The sequence below is a fragment of the Neovison vison genome, chromosome 11 (genome assembly GCF_020171115.1).
Source record: "Neovison vison isolate M4711 chromosome 11, ASM_NN_V1, whole genome shotgun sequence".
Lineage (NCBI taxonomy): Eukaryota > Metazoa > Chordata > Mammalia > Carnivora > Mustelidae > Neogale > Neogale vison.
The window spans coordinates 12,535,754-12,560,404 of NC_058101.1; the positions used below are offsets into that span (position 1 = coordinate 12,535,754).

Consider the following 24,651-nt stretch of genomic DNA (forward strand, 5'->3'; position numbering starts at 1 on the left):
GGGGAAATTGGAAGGGGAGGTGAACCATGAGAGACTACGGACTCTGAAAAACAATCTGAGGGGTATGAAATGGCAGGGGAGTGGGAGGTTGGAGTACCAGGTGGTGGGTATTATGGAGGGCATGGATTGCATGGAGCACTGGGTGTGGTGCAAAAATAATGAATACTGTTATGCTGAAAATAAAAAATAAATTTAAAAAAATAATAACATTTTTTAAAAAAGAATGTGAAATAAAATAAATTCTAATTTGAAAGGAAGAAATAAATCTATCTTTATTGGTAGGTGACATGATCATATGTAGAGAAAATCTAAAGAGTGCCACTAAAATAATATTAGATCAAAACACAAACTAAGCAAGTTTTCAGGATGCAAATCAACTGCATTTCTATATATTTGCAATGACCACTCCAAAATGGAATTAAGAAAACAATTCCATATACAATACCATCAGGAAGAATAAAATACAAATAAATTTAATAAAAAAAATTCAAAACTCACACTGTTGAAAACTCTAAAATATTGAAAAGAAATTAAAGAAGATCTATGTCCTTCTTGATTTCAGTATATGTGCTGCTGAAGCGAGCACAATGTCCTTCTTGATTTCAAAGCTAGCTATTAATCTACAGTACTCCAGAGAGTGTGATACAGGCAAAGGGAGGGGACAATATTGTAACCCTGGATTTAGCAATGGTTTCTTAGGTATAACACTAAATGCATAAGCAACCAAAATTAAATTTACATTAGTTGGACTTCATCAATATTAAAACTTTGTGCTTCAATGAATACCATCAAGAAAGTTAAAAACAGGGGCGCCTGGGTGGCTCAGTGGGTTAAAGCCTCTGCCTTTGGCTCAGGTCATGATCCCAGGGTCCTAAGATCCAGCCCTTCATTGGGCTCTCTGCTTATCAGGGAGCCTGCTTCCCTTCCTCTCTCTCTGCCTGCCTCTCTGCCTACTTGTGATCTCTCTCTATCAAAAAAATAAATAAAATCTTTTAGATTTTTTTTTTATTTATTTGACAGAGAGAAATCACAAGTAGACGGAGACAACAACAAAAGTCCCACAGAATTAGAGAATATATTTGCAAATCATGTCTGATAATGAGCTTATACTAAAAACATATAGAGAACACCACAACTCCATAAGACAAAAAAATCCAATAAAAAATTAGCAAAGTGGGCACCTGGGTGGCTCAACATTAAGAGTCTGCCTTCACTTCAGCTCAGGTCATGATTCCAGGGCCCTGGGATTGATCCAGTGCTGCATCCCACTCACTGCTTTGTGGGAAGCCTGCTTCTCCTTCTGCCCTCCCCGCTTGTGTTCTGACTCTCGCTGTCTCTCTGTCAAATAAACAAATAAAATCTTTTTTAAAAAACAAGAAAAGTATCTTGAAGAAATTTCTATATGCAAGATATACAAATAGCTAATAAGCACATGAAAAAGAAATGCTCAGCATCATTAGGCATCAGAGAAATATAAGTCAAAACCACAATAAGATACAACCTCATGCCCAGTAGCATAGCTGTAAACAAAAAGACAAATAATAGTGTTGGTAAGAATTTGGGAAGTTGAAATCCTCCTATATTGCTTCTAGGAATTAAAAATGGTACAGCCACTTTGGAAAACAGTTTGCAAATTCCTCAAAGATGACACACAGTTACCATAGGAACCAACAATTTCACTTCTCAGTATATACCCAGGAAAAAGGAAAACATGTCCACACAAAACTAGTACATTAGTGTTAATAAACATTATTAATGGCCAAAAAATTAGAAAAAGGAAACACAAATGTGTCTTGACTAATAAATAACAAAATGTGGTATCTATGCTATGTAATATTATTTGGTAATAAAAGGGAATGAAGTCCCGATTCATGGTACAACAGAGATAAACCTTTAAAACATTTTGTTAATTTAAAGGTCACAAACACCACATATTCTGATTTTTTTACATGAAGTACCTAGAATAGGCAAATCTGTAGAGATAGAACTTAGATTATTGTTGCCAATGGCTGGAGAAATGCGGAAGTTGAGGGGAAATGGCTAAAGGTTACAGGCTTTTCTGCAGGATGATGAAAATGATAATGTTTTCATGGTTGCACAATTCTGCAAATATACTATGAACCACTGAATTGCATTTTATTTATTTATTTATTTATTTATACAGATTTTATTTATTTATTTGACAGAGAGAGAGATCACCAGTAGGCAGAGAGGCAGACAGAGAGAGGGGAAGCAGGCTCCCTTCTGAGTAGAGAGCCCAATGTGGGGCTCGATCCCAGTACCCTGAGATCATGACCTGAGCCGAAGCAGAGGCTTTAACCCACTGAGCCACCCAGGCGTCCCTCAATTGCACATTTTAAATTGGCCAACTGTAGGATATGTGAATTGCATGTCAGCAAAGTCCAAGTTTTTTAAAAAACAAAACAAAAATATCTGGACACTGATATCCAAGAAGTCATAATTCAGGGGTATAATTATTTCCAATTCTTCTTTCCCAAATTTATTCAGAAATAATTGGCAAATACAATTGCATATGTATGAAGCATACAACATGATGAGTTGATATAAATATTGTGGAATAATTACCAAGATCAATATAATTAACACATCCATCACATCATAGTTTTTTGTGTGTGAAAATGCTTAAGATCTACTCTGAGCAACTTTCAACTATACAATACTGTCGTGTTAACTATAGTCACCACACTATTATATTCTCAATTTATTCTTCCTGTAACTACAAGTTCACCTTTGACCTACATTTCTCCATTCGCTCTTCCTCTCAGTCCTTGACAAGTACTATTCTAGGTTTCCTGTAATATCTGTTTTTGTTTTTGTGTTTAAGATTCCATGCCCAAATGGTACCAAACACTATCTTTCCCTGGTTTTTTTCTTTAACTAAATGCCCTCCAAATAGATCCGTGTTGTGACTTGAGGCAAATGACAAAAGAAGAATTTTCCATTTGTCAAAGGACATTTAGGTTGTTTCCATATGTTGGCTATTGTGAATAATGCTGTAATAAACAGGGAAGTTCAGAAACCTCTTTGAAATGGTGATTTCATTTCATTTGGATACATAGCCCCAAGTGGGATTGTTGGATCATATGGCCTCTCAACATTTAATTTTTTGAGGAACTGTGACACTGTTTTCCACAATGGATGTACCAATTTACATTTCCACCAAAATGATATGAAATCCCTTTTCTCCACATCCTGATTGCTTGAATTTCATCTTTTTGATAATAGCTATATTAACAGATGTGAGGTGATACCTTATTGTGGTTTTGATTTGCATTTCCCTAATGGTTAATGATGTTGACCACATTTTCATGTACTTATTTGCAATTCATCTGTCTTCTTTGGAAGAAGGTCCTTTGCCCATTTTAAATTAGATGATTTGCTTCTTTTGCTATTGAGTTGTGTGAGTTCTTTATACATTTTGGACATTAATCCCTTAGCCAATATAAGATTTGCAAATATTTTCTTCCATTCTGTAGATTGCCTTTTCAATTTTTTGATTGTTTCCTTTGTGTGTAAAAGATACTTAGTTTGATTCACTCTTGTTTGTTTTTATTTTTTTAAGATTAGTTTATTTGAGCGACAGACCGAGCACAAGTTGGGGGGCAGGGGGTGAGGGAGGGTTAGCAGGGAGACAGACCCTGAGATCACAACCTGAGCCAAAGGGTGACGTTTAACCAACTGAGAACACCCAGATGTCTATTAAGTATTCTTGGAGGGAATTTTTTTTTTTCTTATTTTCTATGAGACTATCATTCCCTCTTCTGGTCAGCTGATGGTCTTATTGGGGTTCCCTTGTATGTGAGGAGTCCTTTTTCTCTTGCTACTTTACAAAATGATTTGTCTTTAATTATTTGAGAGCACTCTTTCTCAATGAAGATTTCTTTATGTTAAATCTATTTGATATTTGAACTTCATGTACTTGAATGGCCATATATTTTCCCAGATTTCAGAAAATTTCAGCCATTATTTCTTTAAATAAGTCTTCTGTCCATCTCTCTCTCTCTTCTGTGATTCACACAACGTGAATATTGCTTCCTTGGTGGTACCCTCAAAATTCACATAAGCATTCACTACTTTTCATTCTTATTTCCTTTTTTGTCCTCTGATGAGATAATATCAAGACATCTGTCTTCAAGTTCATAGATCATTCCTTCCCCTTGATTGAGTCTGACATTGAAGTTCTCTGTTGCTTTTCATTTTATTGTTTCCTTCAGTTTCATAATTTCTGTTTAGCTTTTTATGATTTCTATTTCATTGCTCAACTTCTCATTTTGTTCATGCATTATTTTCCTGATTTCATTGAATTGTTTCTCTATGTTTTCTTAAATCTCACTAAACTTCCTTAAAATAATTTTGTACATTTTTTACTAAATCTCAGATCTCCATTTCTTGGGGGTCGGTGACTGAAAATTTGTGTTCCTTTGGTGCCGTCATGTGTACTTCCTTTTTCATGTTTCTGATGGCTTACATTAATATCTGTGCATTAGACGTTGCAGTCACTTTCTCAGCATTTTTGGACTTTTGGGAGGAAAGACTTTCACTGGAAGGTTGCCACAAGGCCACTGGATATGCAGAGTGTAGTATCTTTGGTCCTGGGAGTACACAGTGGTCCAGTTTCTGTGCAACTCCATCAGCATAGGCCAAAGACTGCAGGGGTCTTCTGTGGCTGGCTAAGGCCACACAGATCCTACAGGTGGCAGTGACAGCTGTTGGGGTCACTAAAGGTGAAGTCTGCTTTGATCCTACTGATCTCCTTTTGGGCACATGGCAAATAGCTCTAATTGAGGAAATCCCTCTCGGCACCAGGTCTGCTGCACTGGCACTCAGAATGGCAGCAGGGCTGAGGTCCTGGGGTCAGGCTCGTGCAGAAATACTACCTTGCTTTGGCTGTGGTGTGCAGGTGCATTTGCTGAAATCTTCATTTTCCCTGTTTCATGATCTCAAAAATCCATCGGGTATTAAATGTGAGACATTTCCTACATCCTTAACTAAAGATTATTTGGAGACTTTTTTTCACACAATGGGTCAGGAAATGGACATCTGTGACAAAAGATACATATTGGATATATTTTCTAATAATGAGAAAACTTTTTGGAATAGTCTGATATTTTTGAGACACTCTGTAAAGATGTCTCTTTGAACAAGAAACTTATGACAAAACTACAAGAATCAAGGTTTGATGTCATTCTTGCAGATGTCGCTGGACCCTGTGGTGTGCTGCTGGCTGAACTACTTAAAATATCATTAGTGCACAGCCTTCGCTTCTCTCCTCGCTATGTAATTGAAAGGCACAGTGGAGGACTTCCTTTCCCTCCATGCTAGGCACCTGTTGTTATGTCAGAATTAAGTGATTAAATAGACATTCATGGGGAGGGTACAAAATATGATACATAGGCTTTATTTTGACTTCTGTTTCCAAATATCTAATAAGAAGTGGGATCAGTTTTACAGTGAAGTACTAGTTAAGTCATGTTTTTAGTTGATAGCATAAAGTTTTAATTTTCCTAGTGTCTTGGAAGGTAAGTTTGTATAAGTCAGAAGAATTTGTCTTTTATAAATGAAATGATAAAATGAAAATATAAAATGTTCTGTGAATCTCAAAAGTATTATGGAAAAGCTTATATTATAGAGAATCAGTTGGAATCCTATGGCCCATTATTAGTACTGGACACTCTAGGAAGTCATAATTTACAAACAGAAGCATTTAGGATATCCTTAAGCAGTTATATATCCATCCTAAGTAGTTCCTTTTTTAATTTAAAAAAAAGTCAGTTAGAAACTTCATAAAATATCTTGATGAATGAAGATATGTAGATTGAGGACTTACATCCATATTTCTACCATGAGTATTGTAGCATTTAGAAAATTATTTCTACTTATGTAGCTCAGTTCCCTTATTTAAAATCAAACTATTTCACCATTTTACAAGAAGGATTCCTTCATGGTTGAGAACTATAGTGGCTCTATCTCAGACTTGGGAACCTACACTTTGAGGTTTCTAATGATCCCACATTCCCTCAGTAAGTGCTTAGAAATCATGTTTTAAAAGCCTAAAATCTTTTTCATGGGTGGACATGCAAGATTCATCTATATCTTTTTATCACTGTCTCTCCTTGTAAAAAAAAATAATCTAGAGGGTTGCTGGGGGTTGGGGGAGGAATAGGGTGGTTGGGTTATGGACATTGGGGAGGGTATGTGCTATGGTGAGTGCTGTGAATTGTGTAAGCCTGATGATTCTCAGTTCTGTACTCCTGGGGCAAATAATACAATTATTATGTTAATAAAAAAGAACCTAAACGTGAGCAAAAAATCTTTATTTCTATAATCTATGAGAAATTTTCAGCTAATTGCAAATATTTTAATTTCATTAATGATTGTTAAAGTCCTACCATGAACCAGTCAAATGCAATCATAAGTACAAAGAAATGAGCCATACTCTAAAACCTCACAATTTACTTGGAAAATCTAGGATCAAGGAATTAGGTTGCTAAATTGTATCAAGTAGATGGAGTACTCTAGGAAAAGGTGTTTTCATGAGTATGGTAGGGTTAATTGTATAGTTAATATATTTGCAACTTTTATTTTTATAGCTTTAGAGAAAAAAAACAACTGCATGTTTAAATCTATATGGTTTTGTTCAATAATTCTTAATAATGGGTGAATGTATTGGGGCACCTGGGTGGCTCAGTCAGTTAAATGTCTGCCTTCAGCTCGGTCACGATCCCACAGTCCTGGGATGGAGCACCATGACAGACTCCCTGCTCAGGGGGAGTGTCCTTCTCCCTTTCCTTCTGCCCTTCCCCAACCCCACTCATGCTCTCTCTTGTTCTCTGTCTGAAATAAAATCTTTTTAAAAATGTGAAACTATTGATATGACATTAGACATATAAAGTTCCTCTCACATTTCTCTCATTCACATTTTGTATATAGAAATCTATAGGTAGATTTATACAGGTACTCACACACCTACATACATACATATGCAATTGCTTTTCCAAAGAATACTTTCAAGTATCTTTAGCTACAGCATTCCAAAATCCTTTCAGAAAATCACTTACTATAGTCACATGTCAATATTCTCATTTGGTCTAACATTTGTTTTTGTTTTGTATGTGTTTTTTCCTTCAGGAAGATTCACTACATTATCTGGGTTAATGGGGAAGGCTCAAATATAGTTCATTCAAACCTACTGGATTTTGAATTTCCTCGCCCACTCCTACCACATTTTGAATTTGTTGGAGGCCTCCACTGCAAACATGCCAAACCCTTGTCTAAGGTAATCTATTTCTTTTTTTTTTTTTTAATTTTTTTCCAATTTATTTATTTTCAGAAAAACAGTATTCATTATTTTTTCACCACACCCAGTGCTCCATGCAAGCTGTGCCCTCTATAATACCCACCACCTGGTACCCCAACCTCCCACCCCCCCACCACTTCAAACCCCTCAGATTGTTTTTCAGAGTCCATAGTCTCTCATGGTTCATCTCCCCTTCCAATTTACCCAAAAGCACATACCCTCCCCAATGTCCATAACCCTACCCCCCTTCTCCCAACCCCCCTCCCCCCAGCAACCCACAGTTTGTTTCGTGAGATTAAGAGTCACTTATGGTTTGTCTCCCTCCCTATCCCATCTTGTTTCATGGATTCTTCTCCTACCCACTTAAGCCCCCATGTTGCATCACCACTCCCTCATATCAGGGAGATCATATGATAGTTGTCTTTCTCCGCTTGACTTATTTCGCTAAGCATGATACGCTCTAGTTCCATCCATGTTGTCGCAAATGGCAAGATTTCGTTTCTTTTGATGGCTGCATAGTATTCCATTGTGTATATATACCACATCTTCTTGATCCATTCATCTGTTGATGGACATCTAGGTTCCTTCCATAGTTTGGCTATTGTGGACATTGCTGCTATAAACATTCGGGTGCACGTGCCCCTTTGGATCACTACGTTTGTATCTTTAGGGTAAATTCCCAGTAGTGCAATTGCTGGGTCATAGGGCAGTTCTATTTTCAACATTTTGAGGAACCTCCATGCTGTTTTCCAGAGTGGCTGCACCAGCTTGCATTCCCACCAACAGGGTAGGAGGGTTCCCCTTTCTCCGCATCCTCGCCAGCATCTGTCATTTCCTGACTTGTTGATTTTAGCCATTCTGACTGGTGTGAGGTGATATCTCATTGTGGTTTTGATTTGTATTTCCCTGATGCCGAGTGATATGGAGCACTTTTTCATGTGTCTGTTGGCCATCTGGATGTCTTCTTGGCAGAAACGTCTGTTCGTGTCCTCTGCCCATTTCTTGATTGGATTATTTGTTCTTTGGGTGTTGAGTTTGTTAAGTTCTTTATAGATTTTGGACACTAGTCCTTTATCTGATATGTCGTGCAAATATCTTCTCCCATTCCGTCAGTTGTCTTTTGGTTTTGTTAACTGTTTCCTTTGCTGTGCAAAAGCTTTTGATCTTGATGAAATCCCAAAAGTTCATTTTTGCCCTTGCTTCCCTTGCCTTTGGCGATGTTCCTAGGAAGATGTTGCTGCGGCTGAGGTCGAAGAGGTTGCTGCCTGTGTTCTCCTCAAGGATTTTGATGGATTCCTTTCTCACATTGAGGTCCTTAATCCATTTTGAATCTATTTTTGTGTGTGGTGTAAGGAAATGGTCCAATTTCATTTTTCTGCATGTGGCTGTCCAATTTTCCCAACACCATTTATTGAAGAGGCTGTCTTTTTTCCATTGGACATTCTTTCCTGCTTTGTCGAACTATTATAAGAACATACTATGAGCAACTCTACGCCAACAAATTTGACAATCTGGAAGAAATGGATGCATTCCTAGAAACATATAAACTACCAAAATTGAACCAGGAAGAAATAGAAAGCCTGAACAGACCCATAACCAGTAAGGAGATTGAAACAGTCATTAAAAATCTCCAAACAAACAAAAGCCCAGGACCAGATGGCTTCCCGGGGGAATTCTACCAAACATTTAAAGAAGAACTAATTCCTATTCTCCTGAAACTGTTCCAAAAAATAGAAATGGAAGGAAAACTCCCAAACTCATTTTATGAGGCCAGCATCACCTTGATCCCAAAACCAGACAAGGATCCCATCAAAAAAGAGAGCTATAGACCAATATCCTTGATGAACACAGATGCAAAAATTCTCACCAAAATACTAGCCAATAGGATTCAACAGTACATTAAAAGGATTATTCACCACGATCAAGTGGGATTTATCCCAGGGCTGCAAGGTTGGTTCAACATCCGCAAATCAGTCAATGTGATACAACACATCAATAAAAGAAAGAACAAGAACCATATGATACTCTCAATAGATGCTGAAAAAGCATTTGACAAAGTACAGCATCCCTTCCTGATCAAAACCCTTCAAAGTGTAGGGATAGAGGGAACATACCTCAATATCATCAAAGCTATCTATGAAAAACCCACTGCAAATATCATTCTCAATGGAGAAAATCTGAAAGCTTTTCCACTAAGATCAGGAACATGGCAGGGATGTCCATTATCACCACTGCTATTCAACATAGTACTAGAAGTCCTAGCCTCAGCAATCAGACAACAAAAGGAAATTAAAGGCATCCAAATCGGCAAAGAAGAAGTCAAATCATCACTCTTCGCAGATGATATGATACTCTATGTGGAAAACCCAAAAGACTCCACTCCAAAACTGCTAGAACTTATACAGGAATTCAGTAAAGTGTCAGGATATAAGATCAATGCACAGAAATCAGTTGCATTTCTCTACACCAACAACAAGACAGAAGAAAGAGAAATTAAGGAGTCAATCCCATTTACAATTGCACCCCAAACCATAAGATACCTAGGAATAAACCTAACCAAAGAGGCTAAGAATCTATACTCAGAAAACTATAAAGTACTCATGAAAGAAATTGAGGAAGACACAAAGAAATGGAAAAATGTTCCATGCTCCTGGATTGGAAGAATAAATATTGTGAAAATGTCTATGCTACCTAAAGCAATCTACACATTTAATGCAATTCCTCTCAAAGTACCATCCATCTTTTTCAAAGAAATGGAACAAATAATTTTAAAATTTATATGGAACCAGAAAAGACCTCGAATAGCCAAAGGGATATTGAAAAACAAAGCCAAAGTTGGTGGCATCACAATTCCGGACTTCAAGCTTTATTACAAAGCTGTCATCATCAAGACAGCATGGTACTGGCACAAAAACAGACACATAGACCAATGGAACAGAATAGAGAGCCCAGAAATAGACCCTCAACTCTATGGTCAACTAATCTAAGGTAATCTATTTCTTGGTTTTGCTTTACTTTGCATTTTCAATATGAATGGCTCTGTATTCTTTATTTAGAGTGTTTATTTATAGTGAGAGACACACAGGGAGCCAGATACAGTGACCTACTTAGAGACTCATGTATTTCTAAGTCAACACAAGTATCTGAATTTCATTATCATCACAAAATAAAGTGGAATACCTAGGAGACTTTGAGAATAGTGTCAGTTTAATTAAGGCCTATATTATTCAATATGTAAGTATCAGATCTTCATTAAAAGAATCCTTACGAAGTAGCTAACATATTGCAGAGGTGTCAATATTCAGGGAAGCAGTGTAGACAGTTTCTGCCACCACCACCAGACACCTTATCTGGAAAGAGAGAATACAAGCACATAATAAAAACTGTATGAAACATGTTATAATAAAGAAAAGATCACAATGGTAAGGAACATTCAGTGGGAATCACAGAAAAGATCTCTGAGTCACTGACCATTAAGGATATGCAGGAACATGTAGAAAAGGGAAGCAGAAGGTAGAGGAAAACACAAAAGAAAAGCAGGGAGAGTAAGAATGGCATTTCCCAAGAACTCCAAACTTATTCTAGCAGGAAGAGGCTAAGTAAAGGGACAGATGATGCTGGAGAGAGACGCTGAAGACAGCTAATTATAAATAGTAGTGTGGGCTAAGGGTTAAGGAGAAAATGAAAAGGTTTAACAGAAAGGGAGAAACATGATTACATTTTCTTTTTAACAAAAAAATCTCTCAGGATGTAGTTACTGAGTTAGATTGTAAAGGAGCAAGAGTGGAATGGGGAACCACTTGGCAGGCTGTTGCCAAAAAAAAAAAAAAAAAGGCAACAGTGATGGAAAACTGACTACAATGTTCACAGGGAGATGACACTTACTGGTAATAAGAGTACCAACCTCATGTTGTTGGTGTAGGGGGAGGGGAATAGTACATATAAAACATCCAAAATGTCTCTGGCACATACCCAGTGTTCCAGAAGAAATGTTAACTACTGTCATCACTGTTAATTTGTTGCTGTCACACACTATAAACAATGAATCCATAGGCTGCCAGCCATCCAAATCTAATTCCTCAATAGTAACTGGCTTTCCAACACATCAATGTTATATTCTTTTTTTTTTTTAAAGATTTAATTATTTGACAGAGACAGAGATAACAAGTAGCAGAGAGGCAGTTAGAGAGAGAGGAGGAAACAGGCTCCCCGTTGAGCAGAGAGCCGGATGCGGGACTTGATCCCAGGACCCCGGGATCACGACCTGAGCTGAAAGCAGAGGCCTTAAACCACTGAGCCACCCAGGCGCCCCTCAATATTATATTCTCACACAGTCCTAGAGAGCATGTTTCCTATAAACTTGTTTAAAAGTAAATGTACAAATGGGGGCAAGGAAGTGAGCACATTAAAATGTTAAAAAAATTTTTTTGTAAGGGTTAGGGCTTTTCAATAGTGCTCTAACTAAAAGTAGAACCATGACTCAACAATATAAATGTGTTACCCAACACTTTCAGAGCCAAATCCAACATTTACTTTCTTCCACTGCAGCATTTAAATCATTCCTCATATGAGGTCCCAGGGTTTTACATCTTAGAGCATTAGAAGAGATGGTGTAGTCAGTCAGAACAGGTGTTGTCTACCTACACCAAACTTACAGAAAAACCTCAGTAAAGCTCCCCAGGGAACATACATCTCAACACCATAGCTGCCTGACAGAATGAACACAGAAAAATTGTACACTGCATATATAATAAGAACCATAAATTCTGCACATATTATAAAGACTAAATGATCTCTACTACTTGAATCTGAAAACTGCCCTCAGTTTAAAATTATATTCTGTTCAGTTCATAGGATGATATTCCTTATGAAGGAAAATAAGAAACTAGTATGTTTTAAATTGATACACCTTTTTCTTTTTTAAAAGGAGAGAGAAAGAGTGTGCATGAGGGGGCAGAGGGGCAGATAGAGAGGGAAAAGCAAACACTGTCAGAAGCCCAACACAGGGTTCTTGATTCCAGAACCCCAGGATCATGACCTAAGCCAAAAGCAGATACCTAACTGACTGAGCCACCCAGACTCCCCTAAATTTATATACCTTGAAGACATAAATAAAAAGCAAGTGATCTTTAGTGAACAATTTTCTGATCTCTTAAGAGATCCTTTTTGTCTACCTCCTTAGTGGTGGCAATATAAAACTGGTATCTTGTTTGAGAGTAAAACAAAGTGTACCTTTTGATTGCAAATTGTTTAGGTGATCTACAACTTTCACAAGGTTCTAAGACCAAGATAAGATTAGTGAAAATTCCATGTTATCTAACCTTACCCTTGAAAGATTTCCTGTTAAATTTTGAAAAAGTAGCTGTCAATAGGAAGGGGAAAAAGAGGAGAAAGAGGAGGACAGGAGGAGGATAAATAGCAGTATTATAATAATTACTAATAGGAGCTGTTCTGAAGTTGCAAAAACAAGATTTTAATCCATGTCAGTGATTGTTAAGAATTATATAAAGAAATGGTTTTTCCAAACTACTTACTTTTCCATTAATTATTAAGTTCTCAGAAAATTTTTGTACTCTTTTTAAAGAATTAAGACAGTTGGCAGAATGCATCAGGAGTCTTAAAAATTCTTTATAGCCTTTGGCTTCATAATATATTCATAGAACTATGCAGAGAAAAATAATCAAGATGTACAAAATTTGACGCAATTATTCATAAAAGTAAACACTGGAAGTAATCTAAATATCCAAAATTAAGTAATAATTAAATAACTTATATTTGTGTATATCATGCCATTATAATAGGTTTAATCAAAAAAAGCTTAATCAGGGGCGCCTGGGTGGCTCAGTGGGTTAAGCCGCTGCCTTCAGCTCAGGTCATGATCTCAGGGTCCTGGGATCGAGTCCCGCATCGGGCTCTCTGCTCCGCGGGGAGCCTGCTTCCTCCTCTCTCTCTCTCTCTCTGCCTGCCTCTCTGCCTACTTGTGATCTCTCTCTGTCAAATAAATAAATAAAATCTTAAAAAAAAAAAAAAGCTTAATCACACTTAATGAGCTGTATTTATGAGATTTGGTTGAAAAGAGAGGGGCAAAATGATAAATATAAGATCACAATTTTCTTGCACAATGAAAATATACAACAAATTGGGATTAAAATTTTCAAAACATATATCATAACGTAGACTTAATTATATGAATAAAGATTAGAATGAAAACATACAAATTTTAGCATAATGTCCTCAAGTTCCATCCATGTGGTCACAAATGGCACTTAGGTTGTTTCCACTGGTTGTTGTAAATATTTCAACAAACATGGGAATGCATATATCTTGTCAATATCCTGTTTTTCTTTTTTTTTTTTTTTGAGCATACACCCAGAAGCAGAATTGCTGGATTATAAGGTACCTCTTAGTTTTTGAGGAATCGCCGTATTGTTTATCATTAGTGGCTAAAGCAATTTACACTCCTGAGTACAATGCACAAGGATACCCTTTTCTCCACATCCTCGTCAACACTTATCACTTCCTAAGAATTGCCATTCTGACAGACATGAGGTGATATCTCATTGTAGTTTTGATTCACATTTCCCTAATGATCAGTGATGTTGAGCATCTTTTCAAGTACCTGATTGGCCATTTGGGTGTCTTTGGGAAAATGTTTATGTAGTTCCTCTGCCCATTTTTCAATTAGATTGGTTTTTGGAATTGAGTTGTAGGAGTTCCTTATTTTTTATATTAACCCCCTTACCCAATATATGGTTTGCAAAAACTGTCCCCCATTCTGTAGTTTGTTTTTTCATTTTGACATCTCTTTTGCTATGTGAAAGCTATTAAGTTTGATGTAGTCCCACTTGTTGGTTTTTGGTTTTTGTTGTTTATGGTTTTGGTCTCATATCCAAAAAAGTCACTCACTGTCAAGACCAATGTCAAAGAGCTTTTTCCCTATGTTTTCTTTAAGGAGCGTTATGGTATCACATCTTACGTTTAAGTCTCTGATATATTTGGGTTTGTGAGTAGTGTAAAATAAGGGTCCAATTTCATTTTTATGCATGTATATGCAGTCTTCCTAACACCATTTGCTGAAGAGATCATCCTTTTCCCATTGGGTATTCCTATACATGCAGAATTTGATTCTTACATTCTTTTTTAAATTAATTTGAGAGAAAGAGAACACACATACATGCAACTGGAGGTAGTGGCGGAGGGAGAAAGAATTCTCCAGCAGACTCCTCACTGAGCACGGAGCCTGACACAGGGCTTGATCCCAGGACCCTGAGATCATGACGAGTCAAAATCAAGAGCCAGCCACTCAATTGACCCAGCTACCCATGTGTCCCTGGACTCTTGTGTTCAGTTCTACTGGTCTATATTCTCTTTTTATGCAGATCCCATATTATTTTAGTTACTATAGCTTTTTAATGCAGTTTAAAATCAGGGACTGTGAGGACTTCAAACTCGTTCTTTCTGAGGGTTGTGTTGCCTATTTGCAGTCTTTTGTGGTTTCATGCCAGTTTTAGGATAGTTTGTTCTATCTCTGTGAAGAATGTCACTTATTTATTTATCTATTTATAGAGAGCATGACTGGGGGGAGAGGCAGAGGGAGAGGAAAAGAAAGATTCTTAAGCAGGTTCCAAGCTCAGCACAGAGCACAACACGGGGCTCCATCTTACAACCCTGAGATCATGACCAAGCCAAAAATCAAGAGTCAGACCCTTAACAGACTGAGCCCGCCAGGTGCCCCCATCATTGATATTTTGATAGGGATTGCATTGAATCTATGGATGGCTTTAGGTAGATTGGACATTTCAGCAATATTAATTCTTTGCATCCATGAACATACGATTTTTTTCACTTGTGTCTTCTATTTTTTTCCCCACAAAGTAGTTTTTGCTGCACAGACCTTTCACTTCTTTGGTTAAATTTATTTATTTTCCCTGTTGTTAAATTTATACCTATTTTATTGTTTTTGATGCTCTTGTGACCAAGACAGTATTTATTTTTCAGATGTTTCATTATTGGTGTATAATAGTGCAACTGATTTCTGTATATCAGTTTTCTATCTGCAACTTTACTAGTTGATTAGTTCCGATGGTTTCTCTGGGCGAGTCTTTGGAATTTTCCATACACAAAATCATATCATCTGAAAATAACCACAATTTAACTTATTCTTTTCCAGCTGGATGCCTTTTACTTCTTTTCTTGCCTAGTTGCTCTAGTTAGGACTTCTAGTACTATATTGAATATGAGTGTCAACAGTGGTATCTTATTCTCTTCCTGATTTAGAGGAAAAGCTTTCAATTTTTCACCATTTAGTATGTTAGTTGTGGGTTTGCCATCTATAACCTTTATGTTGAGGTATGTTCCTTCTATACTCAACATGTTGAGGGTTTTCATAATGAAAAGATGTATTCTGTCACCTTTTCTGCCTCTATAGAGAGGATCGTGCTATTTTTGTCTTTCATTCTATTAATGTGATATATTACTGTGATTGAGTTCCATGTTGAACCATCCTTGCATCCCAGGGATAAATCCCACCTGGTTATGTTGTATAATACTTTTAATATGGTCTTGAATTCAATTTGCTAATATTTTGTTGAGAATTTTTGTATCTATACTCATCAGGGATACTGATTTATAGTTTTCCTTTCTGTGGTGTCCTTATTTTGCTTTAGTATCAGGATAATGCTTGCCTTGGAGAATGATTTTGTAAGCACTCCCTCTTCTTCAAGTTTTTGGAAGCATTTGAGAAGGACTGGCATTAATTTTTCTTTATATGTTTGGTAGAATTCACCAGTGAAGCTGTCTATTCCTGGAGAATTTCTGTGTTGGGAAGTTTTTGATTACTGTTTCAATCTCTTTACTCATTATTGGTCTGTTCAGATATCTACTAATTCACTATTCAGTCTTGGTAGGTTGTGTTTTTCTAAGAATTTATCCATTTCTTCTATGTTATGTAACTTGTGGGTATATAATTGTTCATAGTAGTCTTTTGTGTTTCCTATGCATTTCTGTATTATCAATTATGTCTCCTCTCTCATTTCTAATTTTGAGTCTTTTTTTCCTTAGTCTATGTAAATATTTGTCAATTTTATCTTTTCAAAAAGAGAGAAAAATAAATACTGTATCACTTATATGTGTAATCTAAATAAGCCAAACTCATAAAAACAGAGTGATTATAGCAGTTATCAGGGGCTAACCACCCTAGCAAGTGGGGAAATAGAGGTATTTTTTAAGGGTACAAACTTGTAACTAGCAGTAGTAAGTCTTAAAAGAGCTGATGCACAGTATGGTGAATACAAAAATAATGTATTATAACCCTCACACTTGCTAAGAGACTAGATCTTAATCATCCTAACCACAAGAAGGAAATAATCATGTGACAAGATAGAGATGCTATAATTATGATGGAAATCATATTAAATATATAAATGTATCAAGTCAACATGTTGTGCACCTTAAGTTACACAATGTTTTATATATTTTTTTCAATTAAAAAAATTTTAAACTAGGCATATCTCCAGATAGCATGATTAAAACTTACTTCCTTTTTTGCAATTTTTTATACTTTCGCAAATTTTCTTGCAATAAGCTTATTTTCACAAGGATGTCAGGGAATGAGAACTAGTCTGTATCAGTGATTAATCTGCAGAGAATAGATTAGTGTAATACTATAGGGGACCATCTTCCACAGCATGGATGAAGGAGTTTCAGGCCAGTCAAACAAGACTAAAATTTTCATTTTAGGCCAATGAAACAAAACAGTTTAGGTAATCTTAACTGTTGCTACAGTCACTGGAATTACACTACACTAGGACACACTATGTAAGTCATAGGAAAGTTCAGTATCATATTGAAATTAATGCCATCAGGGGAGAATTATACTTTTGAAGAATGTTCTACAAAACAGTCTACAAGACCACTGAGGTTTGCAAACTGTTTCCTTTTCCTCTAAAAATAATTTTGAAAAGAAGTTTTGAGACAATGATTAGGATGAGGAAGTATATTTTTGTATTGGGAAAGCTAGATCATTATGTTCCAGAGAAATAAGAATAATCAATTTAAAGAAAAGGAAGAATGGAAGAAGGGAGGGAGGGAGGGAGGGAGGGACGAATGGACAGGAAGAGTAGGAGAAAAGGATAAGCATATGGTTTTCAAAAAAAAAAAAAAAGCATGTGGTTTTGATCAGGTATCCAGGAAATTTTTGCTCCTCTACATTTTTCCCACTTTGGAAGGAGAGTACACTGAACAGCGTGGAGTTATTCTAGCATAGTAAGTAATATACATATTTTTAATTTGCATCAATCAGGGAACGACGACAGAACGACTCTGAAACAATTCTGGGCAAACAGGTCTTCACCAAGAGCATTATCTAGTCCAAATCAGAAGGGTGGCCACAGGTCTGCTGGAGAGAACCCTGAGGTAGCTCTCCCTCTGTGGTGCAAGGGCTCTCTGGGGCCCTTACTGTGGTGATTTAAAGACATAGTTACTAATTTTAGTGAAATTCACTCAATCCTAGGTCATCCAAAAACCAAAGCTTTTATAACTCACTGTGGAACCAACTGCATCTATGATGCCAATTACCATGGTATCCCTATGATGGGCATTCCTTTGTTTGCAGATCCACCTGATAATATTGCTCACTTAAAGGCCAAGGGAGGAGCTATTAGTTTGAACTTAATAAAATGTCAAGTACAGATTTGCTCAATGCATTGAGGATAATCATTAATGATCCTTCCTGAGTACTTTTTTTTTACCAGACACTATTTCTAGAGAGATGTGCATATGAAAGCCAGGCAGGAAGCCATGAGTCCTGCTATGAAAACAATTACAAGTAAGATTTGCTCAGTGCTGGAAGACCAACTTCAATAATCCATTCTGAGTGTCAGAGTAAGGTTTCTTGCATTTAGGGAAAATGCAAGAGGTTTAAGGACAGTAATTTTTGACATAATCAATAAAAAGAATCATCAAAATGGTTAACAGAAAGATTAAGAGGAAACACTGAGAACAAAGCAGGGAACCATGAGTGTTGTAACAGTATTTATCAGCACAATTACAACTTTCAGCATGAGAACTTCGTTTTAAACTCTTCTAAAATGGTTTAATTTCTGTACACCAGCATGATGTTATCAATTTTGAATTTCCATTAAACACCTCCAAAATTTCCTATGCTAATATTTTGATTCCATCACTGATACATTATAAATTTACACATTTATGTATATTTAAATATATTATATATAATATATAAATGTATATTATAAATAAATATATATTTATGTATATATTTTTAGAGAAAAATATATATTTATGTATATATGTATGTATTTATGTAAGTATATATGTATATATTTTTAGAGAAAAATATAAATTATTTTAGAGAAAAATATGTAAATGTATACATTTATATAGCTTTATTATATATTTATATTTTATATAAATTTATATTTATATAAATTTTATATATAAATATATACATTTATGTATATATTTTTAGAGAAAAATATAAATTATTTTTAGAGAAAAATATGTAAATGTACACATTTATATAAATTTAAACATTCTACAACTTTCAAATGTATCCAATTAAAACTTTGTGAATACTATTTATAAATGCAGTTATACTCAGTAATTTGGTTATGCTTCTTTTGATAGAACTGTAAAAATCAAAAAGTAATTGACTTAGAAGAGATCTACTGGGATAATCCTGTTTAAAAGCCAAATTTTCTGGACTAGAAATATTTGGTTTCCAAATTACTTCAGGATACACATTGATTTCCTATACTCTATTATTACCAGTATCATAATTAAGTATATATTTCCCCTTTTTGTTTCATAATGACTTTAGAAATAAAATTTTGTGAATGTTTGGTTATAATATCACAGGGGACATCTGCATTTAAAAGCAGTGCTATTTAATTGATTATTCATCCTAAATAAGCACCATGAGAAGCACATTTTTTGCTTCTTAAGGATGGTATTGTTCATTTGGCAGTTTTATGAAAAAGCCTATCTTTCTACTTTTAACTAATTATTAATAAGGAAAAGCTGTGCCCAAAAAGTGAGGAAAATTTATTAGCTGATATGTACTGAATGCTTATGAAATACTAATTCTTTTGTATGGATTAAGTAATCAGTTCTTCAATATAGTTGTTCCTTATTGTATTACAAATATGTTTCAGGATTATTTCCCCCCTCTCACAAACTCAGTGGTGCTCTCACTAGTTTTCATAGGACAGGGACAGAAGTTACCTCCATGGTTATTGCTAAGGTGTCAGAGCACTTTGTGATTTAAAGTTTGTAAAGCCCTCTTTATTAATCCTTCTTCCTTGTCTTAGTCCATAATCATTTCAACAGTAGAAAATGCAACTAGCAATGCCTACAAGTGAAATATTGAGCACTCTCCACAGATTCTAAAATGGCAATACTAACTAGAAAAACCACAATACCAAACCCAAATGGAAGTCTCCAAAAATCAACTCCAAGAATTGGACAACTCCAAGAATCAATACATTATTCCTCAAATAATCAGATTAAGACATTATTCCTGGGCGCCTGGGTGGCTCAGTGGGTTAAGCCGCTGCCTTCGGCTCAGGTCATGATCTCAGGATCCTGGGATCGAGTCCCGCATCGGGCTCTCTGCTCAGCAGGGAGCCTGCTTCCCTCTCTCTCTCTGCCTGCCTCTCCGACTACTTGTTATTTCTCTCTGTCAAATAAATAAAATCTTTAAAAAAAAAAAAAAAAAGACATTATTCCTATCCATTCAAAAATGAAAAACTGAAAAACAGAAATGGAGAAAAAAGCACACAACAAGGTATCAGAGTCAAGACTCAAAACAACACAATCCATTCCACACTTGTAAGCAGGACTTCACCACTGTCAAGTCAATACCAGCTCTTGATCAGCTCCGCCCGGACATGCCCCTGAACTTCACTTGGACTTGTCTCCTCTCTCTGGATTATCACAGTATTTTGAAACTTGTTTACCAAATCTATTAACAACTCCGTACTGGATAATTCAAAATTACCATGTCAAAATCATGTATTTTGACTTTTTTTTTTTTTTTGGCCTTTCAGAATGAACTCACTCCACTTTTTCTAAATGGGAAATAATTGTCATCTCCTAGTTTCTTTTTCTTCACAGCTTGAAGTCCTAGACTGTCAACAAATTCCAGCCCATAAATATCTCTAATTGTCTCTAAGGAAAATAATAGAATTTTTCTCCAGTGTTACGTGGCACTCATTTTTACCACCCACACACAAACCCTTACACATACACATGAAAATTTCATTTATCTTTTTCATCCACCTTTACTTTGTTCTGTAAATCATTTGGTTTTCTTTCAGCTATAAGGAGAATGCTACGTGGTTATCAACCATTCATCATGATCAGCTTATAAAGCCTCTTGATCAACCAGTCTTCTGGATTGTCATTTGTCACAAAGCAGTCAACACCCACCTTCTTAAAACCTCACCTGGTTCCAGTACCAATCTTTGGATGTGATGGGGTTCCTGCTGGCTTGTGTGGCAACTGTTATTTTCTTTGTTATAAATGTTGCTTGTTTTGTTGTCAAAAGTTTAAGAAAGAAAAGAAAAAAGGGAACAGACTTTTGAGACACAGCAGGCATAGTAAGCCAGGAAGCATAAGTAAGATCACTCCATTTAATTCAACCTCTGTGAATCAATTTGTGACACACTCTCCCCCACATTTCGTTAAGACCTGTGCCTCGCCTAAATATTTTACTCTTGGTTAAATATGCTGTGTATATTTATAATTAAGTATATTTAATTATACTTATATAATTAAATGTATTTGTATTGTATGTATTTACAATTAAATATTAAATATACTGTGTATATTTATAATTAATCCATTCTACCCTAAGAGGGAAATAATCCTATGTTTTTTGACAACTAGTTCCCTCAATATTCCTTAATATTTAAATAAGAATTTAGTAATATTGAGATTCTTCAATTCTGTTCATCAAACCAAGGAGGACATGCTACCTATAAAGATATAGTCCCTTTATAATTCTCTTTTTAAAAATCCTCAAATATTTCTACCTTAATACTGATATATAATTTCGTAACTGCGGAAAAAGAGACTCACTGCAGTTTTAGTCTGTGACTTAAGAAGCCTGATTGTTTTTACCACACATTTTCAGAAACATATGCTCTATAAATAGGATCAAATACATGTGCCCCTGACAAAGAATAACACAGCTGAACACTTTTTGATAAGTGGCAAAACAGTATTATTCATACTACTGTAGGAGAGGAGAGATTCTAGTATAAACTGACTGTATAAGTTTATACTCCAACTAAGACAAAGGTGCCCAAATTTGGGGGGTTTTTGTTTGCTTTTGTTTTTTTCGTTTCCAGTTGGGTCTTTATTGGTTAAGTAAGAGAAAAATCGTTCCCCAGGGGCCAGCTTTCTTTCTGCTAAATAATTCTACAGCTTCTGTGTCACAAGATGGAAAATTCTGCTAATAAAAAAGTATGTATGCTCTGTCATTAGGTAGAGTGTGTATCTTGTTTAGTATCAAGTGCCAGAAACAAATGCCTCAAAAGGGAAAGGAAAATGAAAACCTTGTGCATAGGTGGGTATCCCCTCAGAAATGGTATATGCAGAGTGCCAAAATTAAGCTCTTGCTGCCATCCTTCCACCTCTTAAAAGCCAGAAGGTCAGGAGACCTCTATACTCCTTGATGGACAGATAGCCCCAGGTCCCCACTAGCCCACCACTCTTGGGGAGGCTTTCCAGGTCCAATTCCAGAGATCACATTTTCTTCAGCAAAGACTCAATATGAGAGGTAGGGCCATCTTTAAGGACACAAGTCATGACCTAAGTACAGATGGAAGATAAGTTAAAGTTTGGTCAAGAACCTCAGCACAATGTTGAGGCAAGTAAATCCTTTGTGTTTATAGTTCACAACCCTCTTCAAATACAAAATACTTTTTCCTATAAATTTCCTTTGTTACAGGAATTCTGAATGTTCTAACTGGCTTCCTACCTAAAACTATGCACCAGTAAAATCTCTGGTTGAAAGGACTATAGATACTTTCCACACAAAGCCTTGTATATGTCTGAGTATCTGTTCTTACTTTATTGAACAACCCTTTATAACTGGATAGTAAGACACAAAATAAAAGGAAAGTATGATAGATGGGGTCCAGTAAGGTAGTTCAATTGCTCTGGATTATGTTAGAAGATATTCCCCCTCCTAAAATAATCTCCCATTTTTTGACCTTACGTTGTCAAGTCAGATATTTCCAACTCCTTTATACATGGGATACTGAGGATATCAAAACAGAAACTTATATAACCTTTTTATTGATTCTTTTCTCATACAGCATAGAAAAATAAATTGCTGATGGCATAAAGAGCCAAATATTGTGCGCAACAATTTTTAAATTCCATGCATAAGAAAGCATTTGAAATAGCAAAAAGGCCTCCAGCACTTGCCTTTAAATACTGGCATTTAGGGTCAGAATACACTTACAAGGTAAACCATAAAAATAAAAAAAGAAACTAAGTTAAGAACGGTTCTTCTGACTGACAAGAGATATATTTAAACAGTTAGATGTAAATGAGGCATACTTAGCACTTTTGATTATATGGAGACTTTTACAGCATTCTTCTACACAACAAAATTACTTTTAGCAATAATCACTAATGAAATTAATTACATTAATAATGTCCAAAAAGGAAACAATGAATATTTTCTTTTATTAAACTCAGAATATATAATCATGTCACTAAAAATTAAAAACTAAATAGTAAAGTACAAAAAATAAAAAAGTAATGCATTAATGTTCTTTTAATTCTTTTAATTACATTAATGTCTTTTTTTAAAAAAAATAGGTGGGGGAAGGGGTAAAGGAGAAAAAAAACTTACACATACACATTAGCCTGAGGCATAATGAAGCTCTATGTGTACTACCCAAGCTGAATTCCAATCTACTTGTTTTCTTAATGAAGTAACTTCTATAAATAAGATAATGAATGACTGCCATAATTGGTCTTTGCAATTCTTAGACCATATAGCCAGATACATAAACCTATGTCCAGCCATAGGCGATCAAGAATTCTCATTCCTTTTAATTCTGAAAAGTTTCACATACAGCGATATAATACTTAGAGCCAGGAAACGTACATTTAGGAAAGTCACAAAAATCCCATTACAAATTCCAAAAATTACAATACTATCCATGTGTTTGTTTCCTCAAGGTTGATTCTAGCATCTTCCAAATGTCTAAGAAGTCCAAAGAAATTTAAACACAAAAACTTCAAGTGGTTACACAGAATGACAGAACTGATGATATGATCTCCCTGTTATGAGGAAGTGGTAACTTTTTTCATCTTTATAATCTCTGTGCTAGTATTGTTTATTTCAAATGTATTGCTTACAATCAGAATTACTTAAACACCACAGAGATCAAAAACAAAAATCAAGTGATTATGAACTTAATCTTGATAATAAGGAAGATGTGGTCCATATACACTATGGAGTATTATGCCTCCATCAGAAAGGATGAATATCCAACTTTTGTAGCAACATGGACGGGACTGAAAGAGATGAGGCTGAGTGAAATCAGTCAAGCAGAGAGAGTCAATTATCATATGGTTTCACTTATTTGTGGAGCATAACAAATAGCATGGAGGACAAGGGGAGATAGGAGAAGGGAGTTGGGGTAAATTGGAAGGGGAGGTGAACCATGAGAGACTATGGACTCTGAAAAACAATCTGAGGGGTTTGAAGTGGCGGGGGGGGTGGGAGGTCGGGGTACCAGCTGGTGGGTATTAGAGAGGACACGGATTGCATGGAGCACTGGGTGTGGTGAAAAAATAATGAATACTGTTATGCTGAAAATAAATAAATAAATAAATAATACTGAAAAAAATTTTAAAAAAATAATGCACAAGGTTGGGTCCATCTATGTCAGGAATGGTGTAACCAAGCATTTTAATTCCATATTCCATATAGAATGTAATGTTTATGAAAGGATAAATAATACAAATATACTACTAGTTTTCTTCTCATATTTTTTAGTATATCTTTAGGCCTAATTTTTAAGTACATTCTTTAAATATACGTTCTTAAAATCCAACAAGTCACAAAAATTACTGAACAAAAATAAAGAAAGGTGAGGCCTTTAAAGGGATGGGTCCTGCTGACACACTGCAGTCACCCCAATGCCCTCTACGGATAACGCACGACATTTAGCCAGTTAGCAAAGAAATGCTGGCAGCGTTCAGATTCAGTATGACAAAGCTGAATCTGAAGCCAAGACACAATAAACTGAAAACTGGCACAGCAGACGATATTACAAATTTCTCAT

The 24,651-nt window shown here is 35.7% G+C and overlaps 1 pseudogene; it reads left to right on the plus strand.

The window, feature by feature from the left end:
* The window catches only part of LOC122890170, a 45,814-nt pseudogene extending 23,797 nt beyond the window's left edge, over positions 1-22,017 (plus strand).
* Positions 22,018-24,651: the final 2,634 nt, after the last annotated feature.